The following is a 12,187-nucleotide window of genomic DNA, read 5'->3' as shown; positions in this document are numbered from 1 at the left end:
CACTCTATAGAGTAAGCCGCATAAGGGTATTTTGTGTAGTGCATATTGATGTGTGAGGAACGTTACATTATGTCACAACTATCTCACTTCACATGACAGAGCACATGCAACTGTAACTCTGTAAACTGCCCCGTCCAGCACAGATTCAGGCATGAGCTTGGTTAGCCTATGAGGCAAGCGTGAGTAATGGATAATGAGGCTTAAAGAAGAATAAAAACTGATATAAAAGATCAAAAACTGGTCAAGCTGCATGAGACTAAGATAGAATATTCATCCAACAATGCCATGTGCAGTGATGACACAGGCACAAGAGCCCAGAAGATTAAACATGGGGTCATCACTTGATATACTGGAGTCTGTCAAGCTGCTTGAACCCATAAAGCAGATCGGACAACACAAAACAAACAGTGAAACTAAAGCTTGGGACAAGCAATGTGATCTCTTGTGCTGCATTCAGTTCAACGCTTGTTTTCCTAAATTGACTGAGCATGCTTATATAATAAAGCTCTCATCAGGTTCAAGTTAATTCTTAAATTATAATAAATATATTACAAAAGAGCAGTATACAGTTCAAGTCCCATTCCAAGTAATGAAGAATGGTATGAAATTGCTAATAAAACACTTTATCTGCTTACCTTAATGAGAGGGTATGCCAGAGTTGGCTGGGTATCATGGGTGTTGAGTCAAGTCCAGAGCGAAGCTGGTCAAACCTTCAGTCATGTGTGTCAGAACTATAACCAGCAGAGTTGAACACAGATTTAATGCATAGCCACAGGGTGTGCACTGAGCTCTTGGGCGCTCCCTCACCCTGTCACTGAACGAGATGATCCGCTCGCAAGTCGGCAGCAGCCCAGCAGCTGTGCTCAGGGAGATCCAGGAGGCGACGGATAGAGGCAGGAGTGCGGCTGCTGGTCTCCGTTCTCTCTTCCTCTCTTGTCTCTTTTTCTCTCAGTCTGCAGCTCCCACTCTCTCCCTAGTCCTTTGCCCTGCTGTTCCGCTCTCACTCTCCTCTTAACTCTCTTCTAGCACATGTATTTTCCACACTGCATCGCCTCCCTCTCTCACACAAACACACGCTAGCACACACCTCTGTCAGTCTGAGCTTTTATGCTCCACATTTTTTCCCCTCACACCTCATGCACTCGCTGTTGTCCCCACTTGCAGTCTTTCTAAGGGATTTTAAACCTATGACCATTTTTCCTAATCAATTTGCTTTTCTCCATATTGTAACATCTGTACCTCAATCTTGTATGCATTTTAAATATTCAACTGTACATGGTGCACCACATTAAGTGTAAAGGAATGAGACACCAAAGAGTTAGTACTTTACAGACAAAGAGATAACAGTGGGGTTGCAAAAGCATGACTATGTGATAGAAAAAAATATCTGATGTGGTGAGTTCTGCAGGGTGGGGTTGAGACTGGGGCACAGCTTTTAAGTGCAAGTGAAAGCAAAACGTCATGGCTAATCTTTGCTAGCAAGCATAGTTTATTGCCACCAGCAAAGACACACTAGTGTGCATACCCTTGCTCCCTTGAGTGTTTGAATGCAATTTTATAATGCACTGGAGGATTACAGACAGCATTATTCATAAAGAAAACAGGGACAGGCAATTTCCTACCATTCTTCATTACTTGGTTGCACACAATTTGGATAGATGAACATGTGACATTAAATACTGCAGTTTAATATATGCTGCATATACTGTTACAGCTATTTGTGTGTAAATTATAGAGGAAAAACGTACCATTATTCATTACAGGACACCATCGTGGTTTTGAAACATTTTTGGGATGCTCGCAAACCTTGTCATCCATCCTGTTCTCTGCAGTCTGTTTGTGTTGCCTTTGTGCCCACCTCAGCCACCTGCTCTATCTTGGACACAATACCTTGACGTATACCTGAACCATCAGTAAACAGGGACAGCAGTAACAAAAACACACCTGGCCAAAAGGCAGACAGCTTCCCAGCACCTGGCACCTGCTTCTTCTGCAGACAGAAAAAAAAAATGTGCTGTGAAACAACATTTAATTCAATCTTTTCTTTTAAACCCGTGCTTTTAAAAAATAAATAAATAAATGAGGAAAAGTTATATTCAGTGACTAATAAGACAACTTCTAAGCAACAATTTTTGCTGAAAGTGATTGAGGACAGCCTCTGTGCACTATACTCTGACTACCCATCATCCTTCAAATGAGCTTTGACTTTAATTTAGTTTAATCTTAATGGGGAAGCTGTATCACCAGAGAATATGTTGTCATAACTCGACGAGACACTTTCCTAGAGTACATGTGGAAAATATTCTAGGACTCAACATATTATTTATACTTTATCATGAGACCAGGCAACCATATAAATAAAATGTGAAGTCATGTCACGTGTCATGACAACTGATCTTATTTATTTATTTTTTTATCATTGTATAGCATGGGCTGTGAAGGGGTGAGACTCTGCAGCTTGGTATCATGAAAGAGTTACAATGATTCAAGTCATCTCATATGTTTTGTATAATTAACCATCATTTTGTTATTATTTTTGTGTCATCTGACATAATGAACACGACTGCCTGCTCAGTACGTTTACCAGAGCAATAAGCTGCGTTATTTTGACTACATGGCCTTCGCAGTTTCACAGCTCCTCTCCAATACTTAGTATTTGTTTCATCCATCCAAATCAAAGCAATGAAGCTGAAGATTATTGGCTAGCTAAATATACTGAAGGGGAATCATGCAACTTATTATCCATTTACATTGAGGTAGCTTTGTCAAACAACTGAAAACAAATGTGGTCACAAAAAAATAATTTTTCTTTTTGTTTTATTTTATTGGTTTTGTATCAATAGTATTTTTAAAATGGCTTTTGAAATTAGCACCTCTGCCCTGGAAACCCCTCTGAAAGCTACCAGTGATGATTACACTGCTTAGCTACAAGTATGTTTGATGCACAGCATTTTAGCACAAGCATGGGGAAACTTAGGACACTGGTATTCTATACGAACTATAAAATTATGTGTAATAAGTAAAGGAGTATGTTACTTAACTGTGTAAGTGCTTTGAAATATAGGCTGTACAGACATATAGAAACAGTGGTTACACTTTACAGCACAGCAATAGGGTTGCAATAGCATGGTGATATGTTAGTAGTTCAGAACTGGATAACGTCATGTAATTTTCAAAGTAAAAATCAGGTCATACGCTGAACATACGCGCCGAGTCTATTTTTGACGGCGCATGCTCAGCAGTTCGGATAAGGACAGACAGGAAATCAGACACCGGAGCAGTGTAAAAGCTTTTGGTCATTTTCAAATAAAAGCTATCATCCAGATTTGCGCTCGCTGAACCATGTTAACATTGCGCCATTAACTGGTGTTTAGATGTTTTTTTTTTTGTCAACATGACTTTATATACAACATAATGAAAAGAATGTAACCATGAATGATCAAGTACTATTTTCTGTTTCATTTAATAAATGTATATGTTTTCAAAGGTCAACAAATAATTATTTGTTATTCAGTGCTCAAAATTAATTAAAATGCTAAAAACAAATAAGTAAATAAACAAATCCTTAAAAAGGCAACACAGAACCCTATTTCTGTCTTCCACCTAGCCATTAGTTCACTCAAGAAAGGATGAGATCTGTCATAAGGTTTACTCTGTCATGTTGCCTCTGAAATGATAATCCTCTTGCTTGGATAACCACCAGGATAACTCTATATGCTGAGTATGTGCTCCTGTGGCTGGATGGACAAAAGCATGTCAAGTATGGTCCCTGCAGATTAAATTTATTACAATATTAGAGGAAGTTATCATTCAGGATTTCACAATAAAACAGATGTCTAACAGTTCAAAGATCCAGCCTATTTTCCTTCAGGCTGAATAAAATGGCTCTTGTACATACTGCTATAGGAACAATGACAAAACAAGGGCTACACTATTCAAACAACAGCATTTCAGATGTGAAGATGAGAGGAATTATTCACAATCCTTATTCAGGTTTCAAGTCAAAAGCTATTAAAGTGAACATCTTCATTTTTCCAAGTTAACCTAGTTTTATGGGTTAGTGATTTGCTAATTTTGGGAAAATTTACAGCAATTCTCTAAAAGTCTCATATGCGTATTACGGTTGTTATCTAAATTGTTGTCAATCAGACATGCACAGAAAGCTAGCTTTGAAAAAAAGTTGTCCATTGGGTTTATACAATAAGAGCTACCTTTGTTTAGTTTTGTTTTGTTTTATGTGTGTGTGTTTCTACGTTGGTTGTTGTTGTGATACATGTTTGGTTTTTTTTTTGTTTTTTTGTCTTTCTGTACAGGTGTAGCAGTTGGTTGTCTGGTGTTAGTAGTGAAGGGTCATCGCCTTTGGTCTGTTGTATCTTTGGCTCCATTCACACTGCAGCCCAATTACTGTCTTGATTTTTTTTGATGACTTTATGAATGAATTTCATGTAGTGATAGCAGGAATGGCGCAAATCTGACCCAGCCCACTTTCATATGTGGTCCTAGATCAGATACATACCTGATCTGTGTGGCAGAGACTTCAGTGTGAATGATCATGTCGCATGTCATCCATCTTTGATGTCACAGAAGTTAAACGGCACAATTCTGCTGTTTCACAATATTTACTGTGTTCTTTTCCTTTTTTATTGTAAATCAAAATAGCAACAAAAAAACACCATCACTTTAAATAAATAAATGAATTAAGCAAAGTAAGGCAATGAAGGGAGGGATGGGGGTGTTTTTACAATTACAATGTCATGTTTTATATTCTATGTTGTAAGGTCAGGTCCAGATTTCACTGGAAAATATCCATGAGTCGGGTTTAGTAATCATCCTAACGGGTTCGAGAGGGTGCGGGTTGGTAAAATTGGACCTGTACAGGACTCTGCACAGATGAACTTGGCTGCATTGTCTGTACATGCCTCTGTACAGAAGTAGGAGCCACTGCTCCTCAAATTGCCAATGTGCTCTCCTTTTTCTTAATCTCCTTTTCATTCATCAATTAGGCATAATTTTATCAGTTCAGAGTGGAGAAGTACTTTCAAATTGAAAAACAGGCATAAAGCTATGGGATAAGCTTTGTGCCACTGGGGAGCGAATCTGAATTCTTTATATTTGAATTTGAATCATTCAATTTGAATCTGAATATGCCTGTTTGAATAATTGCTTTAAAAAAATGAATCCAAATTACCATATTTGATATTGAATCTTTGTTTTTTGAATGTGTATATTGGTAAAGTTGAAACTTTTGTATTTGAAAAAATTCATTCCCTAATTCATTTTCATATTTCAGTTTCAGTACTCTCCATTCAAATTCAGATCTGAAATACAAATTCAGATCTGAAATACAAATTCAGATCTGAAATTCAAACTTTTGTGCCACACATCCAGGACCTGACGTGAGGCAAAACAAGTCGATCGCAGATGGAGTAACGTCAGTTTTGTGCAGTTGTTCTCAACGGCTACAAGCAGAGGGAGGGCGAGGGGAGGGTGGCGGCTGGGAGAGAGAGAAAGAGAGAGACGCTAAGATCCAGACCAGCCACTCTCACTACAACGGCAGTTACCGTTTCTGCAATGGCACTTGCCGTTTCTGTAGCGGTAGTTACCATTTCCCCAACGGTCTCAGCGGTTTGCCACTGTGGGCTGATTGCAGACTTTTCACATTAGTGGTAACTCCTAATACAAGAAAAATATGTGTAAGTTTGCACAGATTAATGTGCACCTCAAGTGACGTCCATACACCATGTAGGCTATAACGGACCAGCTTCATCTTTTGCGTTGGTTTGGAAACATTTTAATAAGTAACTCGCCGGGCTGCAGACATGCCAGATCATGTCTGTGACGGCGCAATATTACACATATTAATCAAAAGGGAGTGACCTCCCACCCTAAAGTGAAAACATTTAAAATTAAACCCCACAATATATAAATAAAAGACCTCATTACGGTGAAAGCATTAACAAACTAATTAATCACTGCTAAAAAAGATGAATAAAAAAAGTGTGCATCTTTTTCTCAGTTCAAATTTTATTTATATCAAAACACAGGAACACTGCACCAATAGAGCTGGTACAAATGTCAAAGCACAAAGGATTGCAATGTCTGCTCCTCTTAACAGCCAGAGTTGGGCGACTCCTCAATATATCGCAAACTTGCACTTGAAACACCACTAAGCGAAGCATGCCCTTGTAGTTTTAACACAACTGTTCATCTAATGCAGCAGAAACAAACAACATTCATTTAAAGTGTATGTATAATAAATGGACTATACTAACACTTTCCCGTTGGGTCCTTAGTCATGACCCTCAACAAGTCCCTGTGGATAAAAGCATTTGCTAAATGACTCTAATGTGATGATGGATTTCTTTGTAATAATTGTCCATGACTCTATGTTGAAGAACTACAAAAACTATTTTTGTATTTTGACCAACCACAATCTTCTATGTAATCATGCCAACTTCCAGCTGGTCATATACTGGAACTGTTGTGTGTGTTGGCAGAGGTGAGGACCCAAACACAGGCAGGCGAGGCAGGTCGCTGCAGGTAAAAGGGTTTATTGGACATAAACTCAGGAGCAGGGAAACACACAATACAGGAGATGGACCACAAGGATCTGACACAAGCAAATTGAAAACCATGGGTATATATGCACAGAGGGAGTAACAAGGAACAGGTGAAGTGAATGAGTAATTAGACCAGGTGAACTAACGAGCCAGAAACAGAAACCACAGAAACACAAGAGGGAAAACAAGAAAACTGAAGTAAATGTGACAAAACCCAGAACTATAAACCAAAACTCAAGACAAAAACTAAACCATGACACAAACGATGATCCTAACAGAAAACTAGAGACATGAACCTGAACTAGAAACCAAGATGAAAACAAAACATGACAAACCAAAACCATGATCAAAATCTAACACAAACCAAAGAACACACCAAGACCCAGGAACAATGACAGAGAAGCCAACATTAACTCAACTCAACTCAACTCAACTTTATTTATATAGCCCTTTAAAACAACCACAGCTGAAACAAAGTGCTGTACATAAATGGACAAAGCAACGCAAAGTACAAAAATCAACCAGGAAATAAATAATATCATAAAATATAATAAAATAATTGTTCATTGTTTTAAAAACGGTCTTAAAACAATAAGCAATTTTAAAAGAACAAATATAAACAAATAAAACCAATAAGTAAAACAAACCACTGCACACTAAAACAGGAACAGTCTCACACTGGGCTAAAAGCCAAAGAATAAAAATGGGTTTTAAGATGAGTTTTAAAAATAGACAATGAAGAAGCTTGTCTAATGTGGAGAGGGAGCTCATTCCACAGTTTTGGACCAGTGACTGAAAAAGCTCGATCCCCCCATAGCTTTCGTTTGGACCTCGGTACGTCCAGGAGCAGCAGGTCAGCTGACCTGAGGCACCGAGCAGGAGCATAGGGGTGGAGTAGCTCAGAGAGGTAAGGAGGCGCCGGACCATTTAAAGATTTAAAAACAAATAAAAGAATCTTAAAATGGACTCTGTAGTGCACTGGCAGCCAGTGAAGTGAGGCCAGGATGGGGGTTATGTGCTCCCTCTTACATACTCCAGCTAGGAGGCGAGGGAGGACTGGCTAACCCCGAAATAAAGAGCATTACAATAATCCAGTCGAGATGTAATGAAGGCATGGATTACTGTTTCAAAGTGTTGTTTATTAAGAAAAGATTTGACCTTAGCAAGCTGCCTGATGTGGAAAAAGCTGGACTTCACTACAGAGCTGATTTGACTATCCAGTTTAAAATCGCTGTCCATCTTAAAATCCAAGTTTGAGACTGTTGGCTTTAAAAAACCTGCCAAAGGACCCAAATCAATGGTGCAGGGTTCACAAAAGCTACTGGGACCGAACACCATCTCTTCAGTTTTTTCCTCATTAAGGAATAAAAAGTTTAGGGCCAACCAGGCTTTTATATCTTTGAGACATGCCAGAAGAGGGGCAAGGGAGAAAGACTGTTTCTTTTTAAGGGGCATATATATCTGACTGTCGTCAGCATAAAAGTGATAGGAGATGCCATGCCTTCTCAGGATTGAGCCCAGGGGCAGTAAATACAAAGAGAAGAGCAGAGGCCCTAAGATCGACCCCTGGGGAATCCCATAAGGAAGTGGAGCAGAGCTGGATTCAAAGTTTCCAGAGGTCATTAGGCCAATCATATAGTGTGATGTTGTCGGCAGGCGCAGGGCACCAAGCAGATCTGCCTACAACCACACCTGGTACTTACATGGCTGTAATTTAAAGTGCTTTCAAAATAATTTGAATGCAATGCAGCAGAGGGCATTTCTGTCAATTCAGTCTAATGCATGTCCCAGTCACTTCTCTGTTCAATAATCAGTTATCTTATATTTATCTTATCTTATATTTATATTTATACATTATGTGGCTCAGTGGGTAGAGTGGTCGTCCTGTAGCCCAAGGGTCGCCGCCCAAGGAGCTTATGTCGAGGTGTCCCTGAGCAAGACACCAAACCCCAAATTGCTCCTGATGGGTTGTTGTTAAGCGCGTTGCATGCCAGCTTCCGCATCAGTGCGTGAATGTGTGTGTAAATGGGTAAATGTGACATATATGTAAAGCGCTTTGGATAAAAGCACTATATAAGTACAGACCATTTACCGTTATGCCAGTATTATCCCGAACGGCTTTTAATTTAGCATCTTTTTTAAGCCCCATAATTTGCCTTAACTTCTCAAAAATTAATGAATTGTGTTTTGAAAACCCATTTGTGTTCAGCATTTTTACAAGAAGCCTCATATTTGCCTCCATTTAAGCATTTATTCTGACACAAAGCCACTTAAGTAAGGGATAATGCCCTCCGCTTCGCATCAGACGGTTCACGCCTCCGAGTCGTCCATTAATTTATGATAATGGCCACCTTGGAGCGCATTATCCTGCTTATACCATGGTCACTTCAAAAGAAATAAATATTAAATAAATTATTAAAGCGTTAATGTTGTTATTTACTGGTAAATTCGTAGGTTTTTCACAAGAAGTGGCTGATTAAACTATTTTGTTGGGACGCGTTGCCAAGGTAACCGGCTCTGACACAGAACGTGCAGCTCTTACAGCTCATGTGTGCTCAAGTGTATCAAGCAAGTAAGTCTATCCTAAATCTTTTTTTGTAATGTTATCCACCATTCACTCACTGTATCAAGTATATAAGTAAGGTAATCAAGACAGAAAGACAGGTGACGACCTATTTAAAATTAAATGCAACATTGCTGTTGATCGTGACATTTTATAAAGATACTGGCATATCCATAGTGAGGTTTGAAGGACGGAGATTTAACATTTGTGGACCCTGACCACTGCTGGTTGGGACATTGCCGGATGACAAAATGTTGCTCCATTCTCGTTTCTCCTGGACTGAAGGAGTACAAATAAGGTACAGAATCTCTTCCATATCCAATCTCTAAAACGGAATTTTAATCAGTTTACATGACTGACCACATCATTCCTTGGTTTTCAGTGCAAAAATAATCAAGTTCTCCATCGCTTCTCGCGTTTTCAACCACGAGAGAAACAGCAACGGCGCTCATTCTGCGCATTAGCAATGTTAAGCCATCGCTAATGTTTTAGCACACTACTTCCAGTTTTACGCTAGATTAAGTTTTGGTTTTTCAAAATAATACCAACAGTACTTATACAATAAAAAGAAATAATGATCAAACATGACTACAAATTATTATTGAACCCATTTCCAGGTGGGTTACAAATAAACTACTGTAGTAGGCACTGTGCATGTCAGAAGCGTTACAATCATATTAAATCTGTCCATCATGTAAATACTACTGATCAGATCACTTTATCTAGCGTCCATGTAAACATATCTGGAATCTCGGATCAGATTGATTTCAATCGGACAGATGAAATATTTGTCCATGTAAACGTTGCTAGTGTTGTACAACTGTTTGACACCCTGAACATTAGCTAAAATGGTCCCGTGTCAGAGGCTTGTACAGATTTATATCAAAGACAAATGCCCATCAGTACTGTTTTAGAGCGAGAGAGATTTCAGGAACTTAGGCTAAATCTGCAGCCACGATATGAAATTTTTTCAAATTGCACTTAAATTTCATCTCACATAATGCAGCTGTAAAACAACACAGAAAAACATAAAGATGATTCTATAACAATAAGACACTTGCTCTAATAAGATTATTATTTTGCTGGGCACACAGGATATATGACAGCTATATTTCACTTCATTTCAGACTTGTGGGAACTTGACAGCTACTTACTGCCTACTAAAGAGCTAAGCAGAAGATACACAGCTGTAAAAGTTGCAGAAAGCATCAAAAACGCACTAGATGATTTGAACATCTCCCATGGGGTGCTTTTAGTCACCACAGAGTTTGTGGATTTGTCTGTGCTTGGTTTTATTATTACATTGTAGACATAAACCTGACTGGATGCAAACTGAGGACTTCCTGTACAAGCTAAAAGGATTTTTGAGGGTTAAGACTTTGTTTTAAGGGTTAGGAGTAGCATTCAGTTGTTATGGTTAGAGCTAGGGTTAGGGGCTATAGAATGTAAAAATAAACTAGATGTGTACGTTTGGGAAGGGAGAGAGGGTTTAGAATATATTAATAAATTTGTTTATTCATTTGCACTTGATTGTTGGGGAAACAACAACCTTATGTACACATGCAGTTATAATACATGTCCATGCAATACATGTTTTTATAAATAAAGACTCCCTAAAGGTAATTCAGAGAAAAGAATACACAAACACATGTAATTTCCATTCTTTTTCAATCCTTCACCCTTACTGTTTAATTTTGATAACCAAAAGTCAGAAATACATCACCCTCTGTAGGAAGTGTTTTAACATCAGAACTGTGATCTAAAATCGAGAGGAAGGCCAGGCCACCAGATCAGTCTAAATGCCTTGAGCAAAACCATAAATCATGCGAAGACTGAGGACATGAGAGGGAGAAAAAAAGCTTGCGGCCACCCCATCCAGGCCAGGAAGCTGTGATGTGTTTTGACTTTGACATCATGGGAAAGTACATGAACCGTGTGTAAATTAATTTGTTGGTTGAGTTATTGGGAGCAGCCTACTTTTAAAGTTAATATTTTCTCAGTTATTTCTGGCACATCAACAACATATTTACACAGTAAACATGAACTAACTAGTCGTTATTTTAGGGGAGCATGTGTACAGGATATGTATCACTATATAGATCTTTTCATTATCTGTAAATCCAAGATATCTTCCTCATCATTTTGAGTCATCAAGATTATCACTGTGCATCTTTTTAATCAACTGTAAAGCTGAAGTTTCCCACAGATAAAGACCCTGCTGTAATCCATGATAATCTAATTTTACATACACACATTACTTTGTATTACAGGCTTAAAGTGCTTTTTTTAAGCACAAGTGCTGTGTATTTTCAGTCCTAGATTTATTCTATTCCCCTTTGTGTCTCTATTTGTCACTCTCTCTCATTCTCTCTTTGTCTAATTTGTGAGTTAGTAAAAGTAACCCTAGCTCATGTGATGTCAGGATAAGGTTATTGAAAACAAAAAAAGAAAAACAAATAACTGCAAATGGTTATTTGACTGAATACTTACTTATACTTTCACAAGGACAAGTAAACATAAAAAGTGGATAAATTTATTGTTTGTACAAAATAATCCTTAATTTCTTAATTCCATCTGTGCCTATAAAATATATTTGGGCATTATGTGCCCAAACAGCACTGACAAGCTCTATAACTGTAAATAAGTTTACCTAATAAACAGACAATAATACACGGACATCAGAGAAGAAGTTTGATGTAATTTAAAAGTAAGAATTACGGACTAAAATGAGAAAAATATGTAGACAGGTAGTATACTTCTGTGACTGCTCGTTGCACAAAATGAATATCCAAATGAAAATACTTCTAAATGACAAAGAAATAAACAAAAACAAAAGTAGCAATAGTAACAGCAAAAGGCATTATTTCCTAGCTTTGCAAGATCCTAAACACCTTAACCTGAAGAAGGCCATACTCGGAGTAACCAATACACAAATCTAGCTTTGAATAGTCTTGTCCGCATTGTGTCAGCATGTATGCACCCAGATCGTAATATTACAACCTACCTTTATATGGCAATACACAAACAGCTGCTTCACAACACATACCTTTTGGCTTCACAGTTG

At 38.2% G+C, this 12,187-nt stretch overlaps 1 protein-coding gene across 1 annotated transcript in view; it reads right to left on the bottom strand.

Moving 5' to 3' along the window:
- The window catches only part of opn7b (opsin 7, group member b), an 86,926-nt gene extending 86,159 nt beyond the window's left edge, over positions 1–767 (bottom strand). The window contains exon 1 of the mRNA XM_042004007.1: positions 636–767. The gene's annotated coding sequence lies outside the window, so the exon portion shown is untranslated. The remainder of the gene's footprint in view (positions 1–635) is intronic.
- Between the last annotated feature and the right edge of the window lie 11,420 nt (positions 768–12,187).

This window comes from Melanotaenia boesemani, chromosome 13 (assembly GCF_017639745.1).
Source record: "Melanotaenia boesemani isolate fMelBoe1 chromosome 13, fMelBoe1.pri, whole genome shotgun sequence".
Lineage (NCBI taxonomy): Eukaryota > Metazoa > Chordata > Actinopteri > Atheriniformes > Melanotaeniidae > Melanotaenia > Melanotaenia boesemani.
The sequence above is the reverse complement of the archived record's forward strand: the minus strand, read 5'-3'. Positions and strand labels throughout refer to the sequence as shown.